Source organism: Erinaceus europaeus, chromosome 12 (genome assembly GCF_950295315.1).
Source record: "Erinaceus europaeus chromosome 12, mEriEur2.1, whole genome shotgun sequence".
In the NCBI taxonomy this organism is placed as follows: Eukaryota; Metazoa; Chordata; class Mammalia; order Eulipotyphla; family Erinaceidae; genus Erinaceus; species Erinaceus europaeus.
Genome location: NC_080173.1, coordinates 94254805 through 94277365, shown reverse-complemented (window position 1 = coordinate 94277365; position 22561 = coordinate 94254805). Strand labels below are relative to the sequence as shown.

Here is a 22561-nt window from a genome sequence, read left to right as displayed (position 1 = left end):
GGACTCATGGTGCAGGCACCAGCCCCAGCGATAACCCCGGAGACAAAAACAAAGTTTAACCCCGGAGACAAAAACAAAGTTTACTACTTCTGGGAACTGGGGGGGTGGGGGGACTCGTGGATACAGTGCATGTCCCTGGTGTGTGAGACCTGGGTTCATCCCGGGCATCACCTAAGAGAACTACAAACAAAATGGGGAGGCCTCCACGGACTGTGGACGGCTGCTCTGGTGTCTCTGTCCTCTCCTCCTCACATCTCTTTTTCTTTTTTTTTAATATGTTATTTATTTATTTTTTCATGAGAAAGACAGGAGAGACAGAAAGAACCAGACATCACCCTGGCATATGTGCTGCTGGGTATCGAACTGAGGACCACATGTATGAGAGTCCAGTGCCTTATCCACTGCTCCACCTCCCAGACCACCCTCACATATTTTTTTCTAAAACAGTAACGTATAAAGACCTTAGCGCTTTCCCACACCCATGTCAAAATGCCTTGCACAGGACAGGAAACTTACTCGACTGCATTACCTGAACCCCTAAGCTAGTCAGCCAGCTGAGTTTCCGTGGTACCTCTGATCCATTAGTGACAATAGTTATTTGAAAATCACGACTTTCTAACTCAGGAACATCTAACTCCCCTGCATCCTGGGACGGGTACTGTAGTTTTCACAAGAGAAGGAAAATCCAGGGACTGCCATCTGCCTAGTCGCGATACCCACTGAGCAGCCAGGCGTATGGGCTCAACAAAATTAACGGAAGACTTCTGAGAAGTCATCAGAGCAAAGCCAATTGATTTAGCCTCACCCCATGCAACGTGCTTACTTTCCAGTCCGCACTGAGCCCGAGCTAAAACATGCCCTTATACTATGCTTCTCCCACCTCTTCTTTAAATACTGGATGTTCTCACTCGCCACGTGACTGTTGTTTACAGAAGCTTTTCCCATTAAAGAGCCTGGCTAGCTCTGAACTGCCACAGATCACTTCTTGAGACGCCCTGATTCATGAAACCTGCTTTCTGACATTCATATGGTGCTGTTTCCTTGTCACAGATGCAACTCCTTTCCCGTCACGGGTCAAAACTACTCACGACAACACAAAATAGATGGCAGAGTGAAGGTCGCAGCAGAGCAAGCACCCTTGACTGAGGAGAGCTCAGCACAGTGGTCGGGGTCCTGACCCCTTAAAACTGGACTCCTAGCGGGTTAAGTGTACTTAGTGTGAAGCGCAAGGACCGGCGTGAGGATCCCAGTTTGAGCCCCCGGCTCCCCACCTGCAAGGGAGTCACTTCACAGGTGGTGAAGCAGGTCTGCAGGTGTCTGTCTTTCTCTCCCCATCTTCCCCTCCTCTCTCCATTTCTGTCCTAACAACAATGACATCAATAACAACAATAAAATAAAATAAACAAGGGCAACAAAAGGGAAATAAATATAAAAAAAATGTTTTTTAAAAACTGGATTCAGGAAGTCGGGCGGTAGCACAGCAGGTTAAGTGCACGTGGCACTAAGTGCAAGGACCGATGGAAGGACACCGGTTCAAGCCCCCGGCTCCCCACCTGCAGGGGAGTCGCTTCACAGGCGGTGAAGCAGGTCTGCAGGTGTCTGTCTTTGTCTCCCCCTCTCTGTCTTCTCCTCCTCTCTCCATTTCCCTCTGTCCTATCCAACAACGACGGCAACAATAATAACTACAACAATAAAACAACAAGGGCAACAAAAGGGAATAAATATTTTTAAAAAATAATAATAAAATAAACAGATTAACTTGTGACATGGACCAGGGCAGTATGAAGTTCACCAATGATGAGACCAGAGGCTAAGGGAAACTCAAAGCATTCTGTAACTCCACTGCAGCTTTCCAGAAAGCTTCGGGAAAATGAAGAAAACTATAGTGTGGTCCAGGAGGTGACGCAGTGGATAAGGCGTTGGACTCTCAAGCATGAGGTCCTGGGTTCAACCCCTGGCACCCCATGTACCAGAGTGACGTCTGATTCTTTCTCTCTCTCTTCTTATCTTTATCATGAACAAATAAATAAAATATTTAAAAAAGAAAAGAAAAAGAAAACTCTGGTTAACTGGGAAAGGAGAGGGAAGAGTCCACCAGCGCTGAGACCAGCTGTCAGTGGCAAGCTCATACAAATGAAGACCCTGAGTATAGTTCAGCTCAGCTCTATTAGGAAACTGAGGGAAGAGTCACTTGGCCAAAGTCTACCCTGAAGGTGTCTGCTCCTCTTCTAAGGCAGATGAGAAATCTGCAGAAGCCGCGTATCTGCCTACGTATCTCCCAGCACAGACCCTGAGGAGGAGGGCGGTGAATGGAAGCAACTCCTCACCCTGTTGGCATCTCAATTCCTCGGGCAGCACAGCCTGGGGGAGCTCTATCTGGACCCACAGTTCATCCTGGAAGGTCACTGAACCAGCACTCGGGTGCCTGATGGACCCGTCAGACACCCTCTCGATGACCGGTTAACTGTGGCTTCTGCGCTCTGACCTGACACATCTGTTCCAGAGCGCAAGCAACACTCACCTAAGGGAGCTGACAGCACTTCCCGAGAAATGTACAGCGAGCTCCAGCGCTCAGACGTAGGTCTGTGTGGGACTCCGGTCTCCCACTGGAGGTCCTAATACCTGTCCTGAGCCACTGGGCACAGCTCAGGACCCTCAACCCTCACGTAACTGCCTCTCTCTCCACGGCCACAGGAAAGAAGCTACTGCATCCTAAGGCAGGTCTGCCCAGCCTGACCAGAGGTGTATGTCTGACGAGGCACCATTCTGCAGAATGGGCCAACTACTTTGATTTTTTTTTTTTTTTCTATCTACTTGAACTCAACTGTGGGGAGGACATAGCCAGGTCCACCTAGCAACAATTACTGTTGCAGCTGTACCATCAGAAAGCTGCGGGATTTGGCAGCCCGCTGATAAAACCTGGAGCGCGCGCGCGCGCACACACACACACACACGATTGTAAGAACTGCCTGTTGAGAACTTGGGGAAAAAAGACATGATTCACACAGTGACAGAGACACACAGACTTAGACAAGGGCTCAAGGAGACATGGAATAACAGTGGTCCGTGTGGCGTGCAAGCTGACAGGATTAACCAGATTTGGGGAGTGGGTGGCACCTTGGGGATACATGTCCCCTAGAATCAGAAATGTAACTCTGGTGAGTCGAGAGGTAGCACAGCGGGTTAAGCACAGGTGGCTCATAAGGATCCCGGTTCAAGCCCCTGGCTCCCCACCAGCAAGGGAGTCGCTTCACAGGTGGTAAAGCAGGTCTGCAGGTGTCTCTCTCTCTCTCTCCCCATCTCTCTCTTCCCCTCCTCTCTCCATTTCTCTCTGTCCTAACAATGACAACATCAATCACAACAACAACAATAACTACAACAATAAAATAACAAAAGGGAATAAATAAAATAAATATTTTTTAAAAAATGTAAATCTGATATTCTAAAGGCCAGGTTCTGAGATGGACATGTGGGCCATCGCTGAATGGAGGATTCTAAGACAATGTCAGCAATAAAGAGAGTCTCCATAGTTTTTTTTAAAAGTCAAACAAAAGGCTAGAGTTAAAGTTCTCCTATCTTGTTTTTACTTTTTTTTTTTTTTTTTTTTTTAACCAGAGCACTGCTCAGCTTATGATGGGGCCAGGAACTGAACCTGGGAGCTCGGAGCCTTAGATATGAATACCTTTTTATTGATATACAGCAATTATACTATTTTCCCGGCTTGAGATCTTCTTCAGTTAACTTGGAAAAAGTGACACTGCACATTAATATGATACAATGAAGTAAAGAAATTTTGCTAACCTAGAGCATTAATCAGACACTCAAAACCAGGATCCTTACGCAGGTCCTTGCGCTTTGCGTCACGCGCACTTAACCCACTGCTCTACCGCCCAACTTCCCCAAAATAGTGAGCTTTCAAATCACAAGCTAGCTATTCACCCACACCATCAGGAAACACATAGACACAGGTGCTTGCCAAATACTGTTCTTAGGACCAGGACTGCATGTCAGCTACAGACAAAACCCAGTTCCTACCGTCAGTGAGCTGACACTGGGAACCACGGGAACAGCCCACCAGTCACATCGGGCAACAGAGCAAGATGTCCTGCAGTAGGTTGTGAACACGTTCTCTACAGCATGGCTCCAAAGGATTTTATCAGGAATTAAAATAGCAAAATGAACTAAAAATAAGTATCCATGAAGGAATCTAAGCAGTAATAAGAAAGAAGAGCCCAGTGAGTGGGGGAGCTTCAGCACGGAGCTAACCCCTGCGGTGAAAAAGGAAAGAAACAGAGCAACTCTGTGGACTTGGAAGTGTGGGGGGGGGGGGGGGGCGCTCTGGGCAGGCTACATCACACAAGGAATCAGAGGTCAAAAAGGGGGGTTAGGTTTTATTCTGAGGACAAGAGAAAGTCACTGGTTGTGGTAACGACACGGTTTTGAGTAGGAATGATATTAGAAATGTTGGAGCTATCAGCGGGCTCCGTGGATGGCGGAGCAGTGCTGTGGCCTCTCTCCCTTGTCCTCTCATTCTCCCCCTCAAAAACACAGAGCTATATAACTAATGGGGGCCCTGCTCACCAGCAATATTAAGAACGGTTAAATAAAAAAAGAAACAATGAATAGTTAAATAATCACCTGCTGCCATCAAGTATGGCAAAAGCTGTGACCACGGGAGCTGGCATATCCCCATACTCAAAGACCCAGATTCAAGACCCCGGTCCCACCTGCAGGTGGGGGAGCTCCACAAATTGAAGCAGGGCGACCAGGTGTCTATATGTTCACTCCCCCCTTCTACTTCCCTTCCCACTCAATTTCTGTCCTATCAAATTAAAGCTTAAAAACTGAACAGGGCGGGGGTAGATAGCATAATGGTTATGCAAACAGACTCTCATGCCAGAGGCTCTGAAGTTCCAGGTTCAATCCCCTGCAACACCGTAAGCCAGAGCTGAGCGGTGCTCTGATTAAAAAATTAATTAATTAATTTAAATGATACAAATAAAAAAATAATAAAAACCTGAACATGATGGTATATGAGACGTGACATTCTGGGGGCATAGTAACAGTGAAAGGGCACCAGAGGCGGGGAGACACCTCCAGTTTAAGGGAGGCCTGCAGAAGGGAGAGCCCTCCAGGCTGGAGTGGTGGCACATGTGGAGGGAGGCCCACTGGCCAGGTGCCTGGGGAGGAGGAGCTCTTCAAGGTTGTGGGTGCCTTCTCAGAGAGCCTGACCTTTAACCTTTACTCTGTCATCTGTCGGCAATGTGATGTGGGTGGAGAGGGGGAGGATGTGAAGAGATGAAATCAGTTTGTTTAGAAAAACCTATCTGGCCACAGTATTGCACAGACTCAAGAAAAGGAGATATGGGAGGACAATCTGGAGGAGACAGAACAATGTATGTTTCACATTTACATACAAATATTCTATATGGGTGTACTATATGCAACATATTTTCACTGCAAATACATATTTCAGTTGTATTAATTTAATACGCCTGCTACATTGGTAAACTAATAAAAGTAAACTAAGCCTATCTTGATGTGCATGCTGTACAAATACAGCTCTAAAGAGACAGCAGAGATACAGTTTCTGAAGGGAAGCCCTGGGAACCTTTGAAGCTTTCAGCATTGAATGGAGCTGTCTCTCTCTCTCTCTCTCTCTTCTTTACTTTAAATTATTTATTTATTATTGGATAGAGACAGAAAAATCTAGAGGGAATGGGGAGAGAGGGAGAGAGACAGAGAGACACCTGCAGCTCTACTTCACCACTCGTGAAGCTTCCCCCCTGCAGGTGGGGACCAGGGGCTTGAACCCAGGTCCTTGTGCACTGTAGTGTGTGCACTAAACCAGGTACAATAACACCTAGCCCCGAGCTGGCTCTCTTTTAACAGTTTCACTTTCCAGCATGGCTGCAAGATTTATCTTTGGCACTGATTGTATACAATTGAAATCAAAATTTCCAAAGGAAAACCAGTGGGAAGGAAGAGGCTACAGAACAGAAGGACTGCCTTTAGACACAGGAGCCGCAGGACAGCCAGTATTCACAACAACTTGAGCGGATCCATCCAAAAAGTCCAAGGTAAAAAAGGTCCAGAGTCAGATGCCACCTCTGCCTCGGCACAACAGAGCCACGTGTCGAGGGCTGAGGCAGGACAGGACAGCCGCCCTTCACTCCCCTTTCACCCAGAAAACTCTAGTTTTATTTATTTTACATCCTGGGCTGCCTAGACACATTTCACTTGAACACAAGATTCCAATCATGTTTAAAATCCAAGGAGTCAGAACTGGGGCGGGGTAAGGGGGCTCAAATACCATCACTGAGAAGGAATGATCTGAGATCACAACAGGCAAAAAGAATGTCCGCCTCAAGACAGGACAGTGCAGACACTTACACAGAGGGTCACTTTAGGAGACCTTGAACTCAGGCTTGTCTACATCCAAAAGTGAGAGGCTGGACTGGTTACAAGTGGTGTTCTGCACTCTAAGATTTTAGAATAATGGCATTCAAATATCTTCATTCTATAATATCAATAAATGTCAGTGGCCTGAATTCACCTATTAAAAGGCACAGAGAAGGAAAATGGATCAGAAATACAGCCTGAAGGACTCCCACCTAACTCAACAAGACAAACACAGACTCAAAGTGAAAGGATGGAAAACTATCATACAAGCCAATGAACCACAAAAGGGGGCAGGAACAGCTATGCTCAACCTGACACGCTAGACGTTAAAACAAATAAAATGTAAAAAGATAGGGATAGACATTACTTAAGATTCAGAGGATCAGTCAATCAAGAAGTCTTAATGATTATTAACATCTATGCACCCAAGGAGAGGCCATCTAAATACATCAAACATCTACTGGAAGGGCTTCAGCAACACAGTAATAGGGGATTTCAACACCCCTTGGATGTTAGACAAGAAACTATCAAATACTTAGAGGAAAATATTGGCACAACTCTTCCATCTAAATTGTAGAGGTACCTTCAATAAAACGAATCCAATTATTAAAAAAAGAAAGAAAGAAAAGAAAAAGTTGAACAATAAATACAAAACAAAACTTGGACTGGTTCTGGTGTATTGCACCAAAGTAAAGGACTCTGGGGTTGGGGGGGGGGTTTTTTCAGATCCTGGAACATGATGGCAGAAGAGGACCTAGAGAAGGTTGAATTGTTATGTGGAGAACTGAGAAATGTGGACAGGGGTAGAAGGCATAATGGTTCTGCAGAGACTCTTATTCCTGAGGCTCCAAAGTCTCAGGTTCATGGTGAATTCACCTTCTTTACCCCATCTGGGATGGAGCTCAAAGATATCATGTTAAGTGAAGTAAGTCAGAAAGAGAAGAATGGGATGATCTCACTCACAGACAGAAGTCAAAAAACAGGATCAGAAGGGAAAACTCTAAGCAGGACTTAGACTGGAGTTGGTGTACTGCACCAAAGTAAGACTCTGGAGTGGGGGGTGGGGGGGGAGGGTTCAGGTCCTGGAACATGATGGCAGAGGAGGACCTAGTGGGGGCTGTATTGTTATGTGGAAAACAAGGAAATGTTACACATGTACAAACTATTGTATTTGACTGCTGACTGTAAACCATTAATCCCCCATTAAAGAAATTAGAAGAAGAGGAAGAGGAGGAGGAGGTGGTGGTGGTGTTCTGGGGCTCAGAGGCGGCACCTATGCAAGGAACTGGTTTTGAGCCCCTGCTCCCACATGCAGCGGAGACACTTCAGAAGCGGTGAAGCAGGTCTGCACAAGTGTCTCTCTCCCTATCTTCCCTTCCCTCCCAATTCCTCTCTGCCCTAGCCAATAAATGGGGGTGGGAGGGAGAGGTGTTCTACAGAGGGGAGGCCACACAAGCCAAGCATTCACTAGGGGACAAATGAAAAGTAGGATAATGGCTACAGACCTGAAGGGGCTGGGTCTCAAGAGTAAAATGAGGTCAAAGAGGAGACAGACAGTACAGAAGGCTGGGGGAAAAAAGTGTCTAGGTGGTTGGGGGAAAGGATCCAGTGCTCAAAGCTAAGATTTCACTAAAGCCACTCTGCAAAGGGAAACTTCCAGACCAAGTAAATCGGGAGTCAAAGTCAGGGTTGAGACTAGCAGGGTATGAAGAAATGAAGAGAGCCTTCAGCGCTCTGTTGTGCCAGCAGACTGGACAGAGGAAGCGCAGCGACAGCACAGGACTCACGTGCTGGAGACGCCAGAGGCTCCAGGTTCAATCCCTGGCTCCATCTTTTTTCTTTTTTTTTTTTTTGTTAAACATTTTATTTATTTATTTTCCCTTTGTTTGCCCTTGTTGTTTATTTTAACATTATTGTGGTTACTGATGTGGTTGCTGTTGGATAGGACAGAGAGAAATGGAGAGAGGAGGTGAAGATAGAGAGGGGGAGAGAAAGACAGACACCTGCAGACCTGCTTCACCACTTGTGAAACGACTCCACTGCAGGTGGGGAGTCGGGGGCTCGAACCGGGATCCTTCAGCCAGTCCTTGAGCTTTGCGCCATGTGCACTTAACCCGCTGCTCCACCGCCCGGCTCCCCCCTGGCTCCATCTTATGGCACAGCTGAGTAGTGCTCTGGTCTCTCTTGTTGTATGTGTCTCTCATAAAAATATATAACTAGAGGCCCAGGAGACAGCTCAACTGGTAGAGCACACACTTTACCATGTGCAAGAATCTAGGTTTGAGCTCCCAGTCACCACATGGGAAGACCATGTAAAGGAGAAGCTTCACAAGTAGGGAGACAGTGCTGTGATGTCTCTGCCTCTCTGTCTCTCCCTCCGTCACCCTCGATCTGGAAAAAGTGAAGAAAGAAGCAGCAAAATCAGCTGTGGCAGCAAGAGGAGAGTAATGTCAGCGTGCAGACACTGAGTCACACTGAAGCCCTGGCAGAGAGAAATGCTTTCAACAAAGTCCCAGCCTGGCCTTGATGTGGGGGTCTTGCAAAGAGAAACACGTAACAGAGAGACAAGTCAGAAGGGCCCACCCGTCCCTGCGCTGGCCTGGTCCCAGCTACTTTGGGCAATGGGCCTGGCGACAAAGGAGTCATTTAAAGCTTCTCTCAGTTTAATCAGGAAACTCCATGGTCCTCGTGGAAACAGAAATACAAATTTAATACCTCAGAGCAAATCTAAATTTCTCAATTTGTGCTGTACTGATTGCGTGAATAATAATTAAAACAATGCACATTTTAAATGCAAATATACCTCACAAGTGAGAACTGGAAACCAACTTCAAAGGGGAACAAAAACATTAAGTACATTAAGAGGTCAAGAGGTTCAGATTGCCTAAGTGACAGTGACAAGATCACAATATCCAGTCTTTTTTTCAAATCTGCAGCTTTAATTACTAGACCACATACTCCCACCAATTCTGCACAGTTAATAGAAATGAAAGCTAAGCAAAAGTATACCACAGTCCTAGATATATCGCCAACCTAATATGCTTTATTTATTTTATTGATTGATTGATTGATTGATTGGGGGACTAATGGTTTACAGTCGACAGTAAAATACAATAGTCTGTACCCACATAACATTTCCCAGTTTTACAAAGAACAGTCAACCCCCACTAGGTCCTCCTCTGCCATCATGTTCCAGGCCCTGACCCTTCCCCCTCACTCCAGTGAAAATTCACTAGTATGAATTTTCAGTTCTTCTTTTCAAGCATATTAACTTAGCAGAGCTTGGACTAGAGTTGGTGTATTGCACCAAAGTAAAAGACTCTGGAGTGAGGGGGAAGAGTCAGGGCTTGGAACATGATGCAATTATTTCTATTTTCAGAACCTTTTTGTATTCCCTAACTGAAAAAAAGCAGGAGCAGGAGCAACTATTTCTTCTAACAATTCACTTAGAAACTCTAACTTATACTTTTAAAATTCATAAACTTATCTGATACATAAAGTGAATTTACCTAAATTTTAACTTTTAATTCAGGAGTATCAGTAATATACGTTGGAGAACACTGATATGAAAGGAGATGGGGTAGGTAGCATAATGGTTATACAAAGATACTCTCATGACTGAAGCTCCAAAGTCTCAGATTCAATCCTCTGCCCCGCACTACTGTACACCTGAGCTGAGCAGTGATCTGGTTAAAAAAAAAAAAAAAAAAAAGAACCACAACGAGGGATAAAAATAAAACCCAGTCAAAGAAACAGATACTTTCAGAAAAAAAAAGTCTCTACTAAATCTAGGAAACAACCACTCTGATCTTCTTTGAAATGACTAATGGTGGAGTCGGGTGGTAGGACAGCGGGTTAAGCACACATGGCGCAAAGTGCAAGGACCAGCATAAGGATCCCGGTTCGAGCCCCTGGCTCCCCACCTGCAGGGGAGTCACTTCACAGGCGGTGAAGCAGGTCTGCAGGTGTCTCTCTTTCTCTCCTCCTGTCTGTCTTCCCCTCCTCCTCTCCATTTCTCTGTCCTATCCAACAATGATGACACCAATAACAACAATAACTACAACAAGGGCAACAAAAGGGAAAAATAAATAAATAAATATTTAAAAATTTTTAAAAAAAGAAATTACTAATGGATAGTTAACTAAAACTCACACAAAAATCAAGTTTCCTGGTATCCACTCGCAATTCACCAAGGATTTCAAGTCAGTCAAAAGGCATCTTTGGTAAGGGGAAAAGGTAGGGAATCACCAGATGTTTTAAGCTTTAAGTAACTAACTCCCCTGGTAATGAACAGTATTCAGGAAACTTAACCCATGTTTACTATATTAATGCAGGCATTAAAAATAATAAACGGGGGTTCAGGAGGTGGCACAATGGATGAAGTGTTGGACTCGCAAGCACGAGGTCCTGAGTTTAATCCCTCACAGCACATGTACCAGAGTGATGTCTGGTTCTTTCTCTCTCCTCCTATCCCTCTCATTAATAAATAAATAATTTTTTAAAAAAAGTTATAGTAATAATAAAGAAGAAACTCACACCTCTTTAGCCATTCTCAAAGTGCCTAATTGTTTAACTTGTAATCTTCCTTTTTTTTTTTTTTCCAAGCCTTTCTCTCCATCTATGACTGAACATTTCACAAATACAGAGTTAAATATTATACACCAGAAGCCAGGTACTGGCACACCCAGTTGAATGCACAAGGACCTGAGTTCAAGTCCCGTCCTCACCTGCACAGGAAAAGCTTCACAGGGGGTGATGAGCACTGCAAGGGTCTGCTTCTCTCTTCTTCTCTGTCTCCTCTTGCCCTCTTGGTTACTCTGTCCATAAATAAATAAATAAGTAAATAAATAAATAAATATTACTGAATTACTATCAAGTCGCAAGTTCAATAGACTTAACGTGTCGTTTAACACAATATAGATTACACTGTCTTAATTATATAATTACATAACATGGTTATATAGTTAATTATATATTATATAATTAAGATACTAATTATATTCCTTAATTTCTTTTATTTATTTAATTTTTTACCAGAGCACTGCTCAGCTCTGGCTTGTGGTGATACAGGGGACTGAACCTGGGACCTCAGAGCCTTAGGCATGACAGTCTGTTTACATAACCATTATGCTACCTCCCTACCCTATATGTTTTTCTTTTTTTTTTTTTTTACTCTTTTTACTTATTTCTTATTGGATAGAGATAGAAACTGATAGAAGAGAAGGGATAGAGAGGGGAAAGAGGCAGAGAGATACCTGCAGCCCTGCTTCACCACTCGTGAAGCTTTCCCCCCTGCAGGTGGAGACCAGGGGCTTGAACCCGGGTCCCTGTGCACCATAATGTGAGTGCTTAACCAGGTGCGCCACCACCTGGCCCCCTGCCCTACATTTTTTTATTTCTAAATAAAGTCCTCAAGTGATTATCTGAAGGTAAAGAAAGGTGGAGAAGGATACAAAATCCTCTGGAATAAAAGAGGCTAGGAAGTAATTATACTATCCAAATCTTCAGTTTGCCTGAGTTTATAGGCAAGTTTACAACCAAACATTAAAAAAAAAAAAAAAAAAAACTTCTGCAATGCATTCATAAGTTGTTTCTTTTTTGCTTGTTTGTTTGTTTGTTTTTCTTTTGTTTTTGCCACCAGGGTTATCGCTGGGGCTCAGTGCCAGCACTACAAATCCACCATTCCTGAAGGCCATTTTTTCCTTTTTTTTCTTCTTCTTCTATTTTCACTTTCTATTTTATCTGATAGGACAGAAAGAAACTGAGAGGGGGGAGTCGGGCAGTAGCACAGCAGGTTAAGCGCAAGTGGCGCAAAGCGCAAGGACTGGAGTAAGGATCCTGGTTCGAGACCCCGGCTCCCCACCTGCAGGGGAGTCACTTCACAGGCAGTGAAGCAGGTCTGCAGGTGTCTGTCTTTCTCTCCCCCCTCTGTCTTCCCCTCCTCTCTCCATTTCTCTCTGTCCTATCCAACAACAACGACATCAATAATAACTACAACAATAAAACAAGGGCAACAAAAGGGAATAAATAAATAAGTACTAAAAAAAAAAAAAGAAAGAAACTGAGAGGGGTGGGGGAGGTAGAGAGGAAGCATTCCTCCCTGTAGGCAGGGAGCAGGTCCTTGTACTCAACCAGGTGTACTACCACCCAACCCCTGTAAGTTTTCTATTAAGCCCTTGTCTTTGTTCGGATTCTACCACTTTTGTGAATTTTAAAGACCAATTCGCAACAACCTGACCACATCCTTTCTATCTAAGTCATTTTCCAGTGGGGTTAGTTGCACTTGACGAAGCATACCATCATATAAAAACCCCACTCCCTAAAGCTGAGTGGTCTAAGTTCTCCCCGGTAACCAAAATCCCTAAAAACTGCCACCCAAATAAACAGCTATGTATAAGCTAAGTCTTTTTATTATTATTATTTCTTTACATACCAGTTAGATAACAAATGCTAAATACAAAAAAAAAACCTGTCATAACAAAGATATACCATTTATTGATTACAGGGTCTTTTATTCTTAATTATTCTGAAACGTTGGTTGACAGTCAAATAATATCAGAAAGTATAGTCTTAGGATACTTAGATAAGAGAAAATCTTTACTATAAAAATATGGAGACCTGTAAACCATTAATCCCCAGTAAAGAAATTTAAATTTTTTTTCAACAACAAAAAAAATTAAATTAAAAAGACGAAAAACAGATAGAGGCAATAGCAGCAGGGCATAAGACTTAACTGAGGAAGAAAGGCAGATTCAATCACCAGCACTGCATATGCCAGAATGAAGCTCTGGTTCTCTCTCTCTCTCATTATATATCTATTTTTTAAATCTAGCATTCAAAGTGCCTGCCTGTCTATAGCCTGATGCTCTGGTCTGTCATAAAAGCAATACATAAGGGACCGAGAGCTCACATCATCTGGTGGAACGCATCCTCATCCTGTGCAAGGATTTGACCCAGGTCCCACAGAGCAGGCCCAGGCACAGAAGCTTCACAAGCAGTGGATATGCACGATGGTGTCTCTCTCCTCCTGGCTCTCACACTGACTTGTTAGGAAGGTTCATGATTCATCCTTCAAAATTCGGAAAGTTAACAGATTAAAAACCCAGCCTGCTTGTGACCACAAGGATTCCTCAAAACCACAGATCCAAACCATAGCTAGCAAGTGACCTGACTGCAAAGTCTCCCAGGCCAGAATTGTCAGTTATTTTAGACAGCAAAAGAAAAGAAAAGGAGAAAAAACAGGGTCACAACAGAAATGACAGTGTCAGGCTTACACACTTGATGTGCTCAGCTCAGTGAGTCAGTAGTGGTCTGAGGGCTATGGAGGTCTTTAAGGTGTGGCAGAATAGAAAAGTAGCCTTTGTGAGGATGAAAATCTCTTAATCTGAGAGAGTTTATCAGGTGTGTAGGTGTGTGTGTGTGTGTGTGTATGTGTGTGTGTGTGTGTGTGTGTGAGAGAGAGAGAAAGAGAGAATGTTGTTGGACTATATTTTTATGATCTTATCATAAGTTAGACCTAACTTTTTTTTTAATTCAAGCCAATAGAGCTTAGGACTTGCAGGTGTGAGACCAGCTCAATCCCTCTACCACATACGGCCCAGCAGAGCAGAGCAGAGCAGAGCGGTTCTCTTACTCCCCTGAAATGAGTAGTTTAAAATGTCTTTGCATTTTAAACACCATGTTTTTGTATAAGCGTCTTTGTTCGGGTAGTTAAAATCATCCTGGGTAATACCATCACGATGTCCTTTTCAAATGAATTGCTTAATAACGATGCATAATGTGACTACTTTTGGTAGAACCTTTCAAAGATGTACTGGGACGTTTTTAAAAAGTGGCCCAATTTTAGAGCTGAAAGCAGAAAGATGACCAAGCCATCCACTAATTTTGCAAAAAAGAAAAAGCACACCTATAAAGGGTTTAAAAAAAAAACTACCAGAGATAAGGCAGCCAGCTAATGACAAGGGAAGGCACCAGACTGTTTCCTGATCTTAAAGTCGCTCCAGTCTCCAGCAGGCCGCTACTTTCCGGACAGTGTAAACAAATCTGAACTCAGCATCTACCTGTGGCCTAGATAAACCCGCCGAACTCAGCAGGCACTCGCCTCCCTCGCCTCGCCCCAGCCCTCCGCACACGGGCCGGGCACGAGCCCATTTGCAGGCATTTAACTCACGGTGCCACGGGAGAGTCTGGCATCTAAAAACCAGTGGCGAGAGGTGGCACAGACAAAAGGAACAAGGAAAAACCCATTTTGTTCCAAATCTCTTATCGTGGACACACCGGGTCCTCAAAACAATCACTTACAAAGCAGGATTCAGGAAGCATAACGGGGGATGGGGTCAGCAGCAAGCTTTAGAGTGACACCCTCCCCAAGCGCAGCTGTCCTAGCCCCGTCCCACAGATCCCCCAGGACCCTAGATCCACAGGCCACAGATGCCCAGATCCCCTGCACCCCCACATCCCCTGGCCCCCCAGATCCCCAGCCCCCCAGATCCCCTGCACCCCGAGATCCCCTAAATCCCCAGATTGCCTGCCCCCCAGATCCCCCAAATTTCCCGGCCCCCCAGATCCCCTAGATGCGGAGAAGCCCTGCAGGTGACCCGCGCATCCCGGTTAGTTTTAGGCTCCAGTGAGCAGCTGACATCGGGTGAAAAACTTAGCATGCAACCTTTCCGCGGGAATTTATTTCTGTTCTCGCAAGGCATTTTCTTTTTTTTTTTTTTTTCTTTTCTCTTTTCTTTCTTTCTTTTATTTATTTATTTTGTTTTTGCTGCACCCCAGCGAGCAGGCCTTGCATCTCACGACACTGCAAACGCACCACCACCACCCCCGCCCCCCCCCCCTCGGCTGCCTCGTCTCCAGGGTCCACACCGAGACTTGCACAACAGACACGGACACGATCACCGACCTCGGGGCGGGCAGGTCGGCGGCGGGGTTCGGGCGAGCTCGGTGTCCGGCCCGCGGCGGCCGCGGAGGCCCGAGGTCCGGCAGGGCGGCTCCGAGCCACCGGTGGCGGCGGCGGCGGCGGCGGGGCGGGAGGTGCTCGGCCGCGGGGCAGCGTGGGCCGCCGCCGCCGCCCGGACAAGTTCCGACGGCCGCGCGGGCGGCGCGGCCCAGGTCGGGCTCTGCGGGTTCGCGCCCCGGCCCCGGAGCGAGCCCGGGGGGCGGGTCCGCGGGGGCTCGGCGGGCGGGAGCGCGGGATGTGTGTGTGCGGGGGGGCGGGGGGCGGAGAGGCGGCGCAGCCGGGGAACTTGGGTGCTCGCCCGCCCGTGCCGACGCCCAGCCACTTTCCTGCACGCCCGTCCCCGCCGCGCCGGGGCCACCGCGAGCCGCCCGCCCGCCCGCCCGCCCGCCCGCCGGGCCCGGCCCGAGCCGCCGCCGCCGCCGCCGAGCACCCGGGCGCGCGCCTGCAGCCCCGGCCGGCCGGGCGCGAGAACGCGCGAGAACGCGCACAGGGCTGCGCTCCCCCCGCCCCGCCCCCGCCCCCAACGTGCCGCCGCCGCCCGTTGGCGCCTCTGCCCGCGCGCCCGCCGCCTCCCGGCTCCCGGCTCCCGGCGCCCGGCGCCCGGCTCCCGGCGCCCGGCGGCGTTCGGGGGGCAAAGTTGGGCAGCCGCGTCGTCCCCCGCCCGCCCGAGCGCCGCCGCCGCCGCGCGGGAAGGCCCAGCCGGAGGCCCCGCTTTTTTTTTCTTTTCTTTTTTTTTTTTTTACCTGCCGGGAGTTTTCGCGCGCGCGCTCGCCCGCTCGCTCCTTCGCTTTCCGCCCCCCGGTCTCGTACTCGTCTTTTCTTTCTTTCTTTCTTTCCTTCTTTCCGCACCGCCTCCCCCCCACACACACGCTGTACACACACGCGCGCCGGCGCCCTTTCCGCTCGCGCCGCCCGCCCGCCCGCCCGCGCCCTCCTTCCTGCTGGGCTCGGCGGAGCGGGGCGGCCGGCAGCTCTCCCCGCCCCCCTGCACCCGCGCTCCGGCGGCGGCGGCGGCGCTCCGCGCTCCGACTCATTCCAATATGGCACAGGCGCACCGCGCATGCGCCCGCGCCCCCCCACCCCGCGCTCCTCCCGCCGCCCGCGCCCCTCGCGCCGCGCGCGTGGCGCCCCCCCCCCCCGGCCCGGCCTCTCCGGAGCCGCCCGCGCGTCCGTCCGTCCTTCCGTCCTCCCCGCCCGGCCGGAGGCGCGTCGGCCGACGAGGCGCCCGGGGTCCCCGGCCCACAACTTGTCGCGGACACCCCCCGGGGGGCGGGGGGCCGAGCTGGCGGAGCCCCCGACGGGGAGACCCGGTGTCTCCTGCACGCCCCCCACCCACAAGAAAAAAGAAAGAGAGAGAGAGAGACAAGGAGGAGGCGCCCGCCGCTCACCTCGGGGTGCTGCTGCGGCGGCGGCGAAGGCGAAGGCGAAGGCGGGGTCGGTGCCGGAGTCCCGGCCGGGCCGTCGTCCGCACGTGACCGCCGGGCAGGGTGGCAGCCGCCGCGGGCCCGACCGACGGGGAGAGCGCGGGGCGCTCGGCGGGCAGCGGCGCGTCCTGCGGGGTCCAGGAGACACCCCTGCGGCCCCTCACTCGTGCTCGCACACGCACTCGCACTCCTCCTTGCGGTGCAAAACTAGCCCTGGACGCCCCCCGCCACGCACACACCCCGCGCACCCGGGGTCTCCCGGCTTCCGCAGGAGGCGCCGCTGCTCCCGCGTCCTCCCGCCGCCCGGGGCCCCGGCGAGGGGGCTGCGAGACGGCTGTCGCGTCCGCACCGCGGCGGCGCTGGGGGCGGAGACCTGGGTCCGCCCCCCCCCTCGCCAACCCCCCCCTCCCCCCAGCTGCTTTTCCGTCCCCGGGAGCTGGAGTCCCGTAAATGCCCGGGGCGGGGGCGGGACACCCTCTTCACCCCCTGCACCCTTTGCACGCTCTGCACCCCCTTGCACCTCTTGCACCCCCTGCACCTCTTGCACCTCTTGCACCCCCTGCACCTCTTGCACCCCCTGCACCTCTTGCACCCCCTGCACCTCTTGCACCCCCTGCACCTCTTGCACCCCCTGCACCTCTTGCACCCCCTGCACCTCTTGCACCCCCTGCACCTCTTGCACCCCCTGCACCCCTTGCACCCCCTGCACCCCTTGCACCCCCTGCACCTCTTGCACCCCCTGCACCTCTTGCACCCCCTGCACCCCTTGCACCCCCTGCACCTCTTGCACCCCCTGCACCTCTTGCACCCCCTGCACCTCTTGCACCCCCTGCACCTCTTGCACCCCCTGCACCTCTTGCACCCCCTGCACCTCTTGCACCCCCTGCACCCCTTGCACCCCCTGCACCTCTTGCACCCCCTGCACCTCTTGCACCCCCTGCACCTCTTGCACCCCCTGCACCTCTTGCACCCCCTGCACCCCTTGCACCCCCTGCACCTCTTGCACCCCCTGCACCTCTTGCACCCCCTGCACCTTCTGCATCCCTTTCACCCCCTGCACCCTCTGCACCCCTTGCACCCCTTGCACCCCCTGCACCCCTACGGGCCCTGCAAAGTTCTCTCGGGCGCTCCGGAGTCTCCCGGTACGAGGACTAGGTTGCCCGAAGCGCGCATCTCTCAGGAAGGAAGTGTCTTGTCTCCCGTCCCCAGTTCCAGAAGGAGGTCTGGGGGTGTCAGGCGTGCTCAGTGACCCCCACCTCTGCGCTGGGGAGCGGGTGGGAGAAAATCCCCGTTCACAGGCAAACTGCTCTGGCCGTCCCTGCCAGCTGGATTTGAATCTAGACTGTTTTACAACCACCCGGGTGAAGACAATAGGGAAGCCCAGAGAGAGGGAGGGATGGGGGAGACTACAAGATGCTACGAATTACGCCAGCCCGTCCTTTGCGGTGGTGGCTATCAGCTTTTTTTTTTTTTTCTTCAGGTGTGCGGGCATACTCATCCTTTCACTCAGCCTCCCATCCCCCCCACCCCCCATTAGCATGTATTTTGGTTTGTTTGCAGCGTTTACTGAGACATCTTTAAAGTCTGCTCTTGGGACAAATGCCTGGATGTGGAATAACCAGGAGGAAGGCTAAGGCACAGTAGAGCTCTTAAGATTTTGCTTAAGACAACACCGTGTTCCTTCAGATTTGCTACACGTTTCTAAGCACTCGGTGCCATGTTTTGTTTTGTTTTTTTAATTCTCCCTTTCTTAATTTAATAGAGCCTATTAGTAGCCCAAGGTTACTTTAATGTTTCTAGATGACTTTGAAAAGAAATGTGTTTTCCTGCATTTGTTATCTGTTTCCTCCTGTCCGTAACCATTCATGTTAGGAACTTGAATGTCTTCTAACTTTGAACAAGCTCTTTTCATTATGTAGATATTCCCATGTCATCACTGATGCAAATATTTCCTAGACTGTTGTTCTTCTCTTCTGTGTGTGTGTGTGTGTGTGTGTGTGTGTGTGTGTGTGTGCGCCCGCGCGCGCGCCCGCGCACGCACTCTTTATAATCAATTTTCATATCATTAGCATTTATTCTTGACTTATTAATGAGAGAGAAGCAGAGTATCACTCTAGCACATGAGATACCTAAGATCACACTTGGGACGTCTTGCTTGAGAACCCAACACTTTATCCACTGCACCACCTCCAGAGCCACCAGCTTGTGATACTTGCATTGCTTCAATGCTGACAAAGTGGGCTTTGTCCCAGCCATTTGATAGTTCGTGTCCTCCTGGTTTTCTACAATTTCATTCGCTGTGTAATTCATTGCTAATTATCCACCCCAAGTTTATTTGCCTAGTTTCAGTAAAACATGAAAACTCATCACCAGTTTCTTTATTGCTTACGCAGTCAATACCCACTAATTTTTTTAATTTACCCTTTATGTAATAACACCTGCTTATTATTTTATGTTAACTTTGTCTACATTGTTTACTTCACCTTCTTAGTCCTCATTCTGAGCATATACCATTGCATCTAAATAGTGGTTTTTGTGGCTAGCAAAGTGGCCCAGTTGGTAGGGTGTTGGTCTTGTATGTCTGAGGTTCCTTGGCTATGCCCACACCAGAGAGGTGCTCTTTATTTTTTTAATGGATATATACATATATATATATTCCCTTTTGTTGCCCTTGTTGTTTTATTGTTGTTGATGTTGTCATTGTTGGATAGGACAGAAAGAAATGGAGAGAGGAGGGGAAGACAGAGAGGGAGAGAGAAAGACAGACACCTGTAGACTTTTTTTTTAACATTTTATTTTATTTTTTATTTTATTTATTTATTCCTTTTTGTTGCCCTTGTTTTTTTTTTTATTGTTGTAGTTATTATTGTTGTCGTTGTTGGATAGGACAGAGAGAAATGGAGAGAGGAGGGGAAGACAGAGAGGAGGGGAGAAAGATAGACACCTGCAGACCTGCTCCACCGCCTGCGAAGCGACTCCCCTGCAGGTGGGGAGCCGGGGGTTCGAACCGGGATCCTTATGCCGGTCCTTGTGCTTTGCGCCACCTGCGCTTAACCCACTGCGCTACAGCCCGACTCCCCACGTGTAGACTTTTCTCACCGCCTGTGAAGCGACTCCCCTACAAGTGGGAGCCAGGGGCTCGAACCCGGATCCTTATGTCGGTCCCTGCGCTTAACCTGCTGCGCTAGCGCCCGACCCCCCAGAGTGGTGCTCTTATCTCTGTCTCTGTCTCATGTAAGGGAAAGGCCACGGCAGTGTTAACTGAAGACAAATAGCTTAGACTCATTTGCTGCTTGTTGGGAACTTATTGGAACACTTTGCCCTTGAGTAAAATAGAAATGAAGCCACCTATCTTGCTGGATGCTGAGAATCCAAAGACATATTGATAAATTCTCCTTGCAGTGACTAGATGTTTGGCTTAGCGGGTAGAGTACAAGACTTGCATGTTGGGCCCAGGCAGTGGCACACCACGTTAAGTGCACATAGTACAAAGAGCAGGGACCGGAGCAAGGATCCTGGTTCAAGCCCCCGGCTCCCCACCTGTAGGGGAGTCGCTTCACAAGTGGTGAAGCAAGTCTGCGGGTGTCTCTCTTTCTCTCCCCCTCTCTGTCTTCCCGCCCTCTTTCAATTTCTGTCTGTTCCATTCAACAACAATGACAAAAATGGGGGGAAATATGGTCACCACAGCAGTGGATTTGTAGTGTAGGCACCAGGCCCCATCAATAACTCTGGAGGCAAAAAAAAATAAAATAAAATACTTGCACGTATGAAGGCCCCTCTCAGCCCTGCATATGTTGAGTGCTACCCTGACCTTTCTCTCTCCTCAATTCCATATGAAATATGTAAGTCCACTATTCCAACCTTTGGGTTCATGATTGCTCAACAATTTGTTTGGCTTTGTATGTTGACTCTCTTTTCAGCCACCAGGTTCCAGATGCCATCAGGATGCCGGCCAGGCTTCCCTGGACTGAAGACCCCACCAATGTGTCCTGGAATTCCGCTTCCCCGGAGACCCACCCTACTAGGGAAAGAGAGAGGCAGACTGGGAGTATGGACCAACCAGTCAACGCCCATGTTCAGCGGGGAAGCAATTACAGAAGCCAGACCTTCCACCTTCTGCATCCCACAATGACCCTGGGTCCATGCTCCCAGAGGGACAGAGAATGGGAAAGCTATCAGGGGAGGGGGTGGGATATGGAGATTGGGTGGTGAGAATTGTGTGGAGTTGTATCCCTCCTATCCTATGGTTTTGTTAATTTATCCTTTCTTAAATAAAAAATAAATAAAAAAAAAAAAGAAATATATAAGTCTTTGTTAAAAAATCTTGGGGCAAGCAAAATAGCTCACTTGGCTAGTGCACTGCTTTGTCATGTACATGACCCAGGTTTTTGAGCCCAGCCCCTAGCACACTGAAGGAAGTTTTGACGCTGTGTTGTCTGTCGCTCCCTCTGAAAAGTAATTAATTAAATACATACAATAAAAATTATCTTTGCACACCGTAAAGCAACACAGAATTGTGCCCAGTCATTATCATAGTCCCAAAGGCGTGTCTGCCAGGAGACCTCCTAGTATCACTTCATCTCTAGCTCAGGCAGTTAGCTTGCTTTTCCCTAACCCCCTACCTTTTCCATCCTTGACTGCCACAAGCCCAGTGTCACGCCCCACTCACTCCCAAGGAATCCTTGCTATCTCCAAAACCTTTTCCCAGTTCAAGTGCAAAACAATAACTAATGAATACAGGGCTCTCAATTTCATGTTAATGGGCCTTGTACTTTTCATAAACCTTTTTGCACCTTCAGCTTTCTTTTCTAATAAGAACTCACGAGGGAGTCGGGCAGTAGCGCTGCAGGTTATGCACACGTCACATAAAGCACAAGGACCTGCATAAGGATCCCAATTCAAGCCCCCTGATCCCCACCTACAGGGGAGTCGCATCACAGGCGGTGAAGCAGGTCTGCAGGTGTCTTTCTCTCCCCATCTCTGTCTTCCCCTCCTCTCTCCATTTCTCTCTGTCCTGTCCAACAACAATGACATCAATAACAATAATAACTACTACAACAATAAAAAACAAGGGCAATGAAAGGGAAAAGAAAGAAAGAAAAGAACTCACAAGCACCAAAGAGGTGACTTGAGGTATCAGCAGTGCAGGGGAAACAGGGCTGGGGTTTCTTTTTGGGTTGGTGAAATGCTCTAAAATTAGCTATGGTGGTGGTCACACAACTTCATGACATAGTAAGAACCACAAAACTGCACATTTAAAAAGAAAATGAATTTTCGGGGTCAGGCGGTAGTGTACCGGGTTAAGTGAACATAGTACAAAGCGTAAGGATCCGGTTCCAGGCCCTGACTCCCCACTTGCTGGGAGGTCAGTTCACAAGCAGTGAAGCAGGTCTGCTGGTGTCTTTCTCTCCCCCTCTGTCTTTCCTCCTCTCTCAATTTCTTTCTGTTCTTTCCAACAACAGCAGAGACAGCAACAATAACAGCAACAAAAGTGGGGGAAAGATGACCACCAGGAGCAGTAGATTCCTAATGCGGGCAACCCAGCCCCAGTGATAACCCTGGAGGCAAAACAAACAAAAAAGTGAATTATGTGATGTATGAATTATATAACAGCTTAAAAATTGTATGAGAAAAGAAACAGTCCTTGGGTCAATTGTTTGGGTTTTTTTTTTTCTTTAAGGATTTTTTAAAATATTTATTCCCTTTTTGTTGTCCTTGTTTTTATTGGTTTTTTTTTTTTTTGCCTCCAGGGTTATTGCTGGGCTCGGTGCCT

General features: G+C 48.5%; 1 protein-coding gene across 5 annotated transcripts in view; it reads right to left on the bottom strand.

Moving 5' to 3' along the window:
- Window positions 1-17063, bottom strand: part of SFMBT1 (Scm like with four mbt domains 1) — an 85255-nt gene extending 68192 nt beyond the window's left edge. The window contains exons 1-3 of one of the 5 annotated variants that reach the window (XM_060204515.1): window positions 16108-16201; window positions 13313-13471; window positions 11130-11219 (exon numbers count right to left, since the gene is read on the bottom strand). The gene's annotated coding sequence lies outside the window, so the exon portion shown is untranslated. Of the gene's footprint in view, window positions 1-11129; window positions 11220-13312; window positions 13472-16107; window positions 16223-16752 lie in introns of those variants that run through there. The other 4 variants (XM_060204516.1, XM_060204514.1, XM_060204518.1 and 1 more) reach the window with 4 other exon arrangements.
- Between the last annotated feature and the right edge of the window lie 5498 nt (window positions 17064-22561).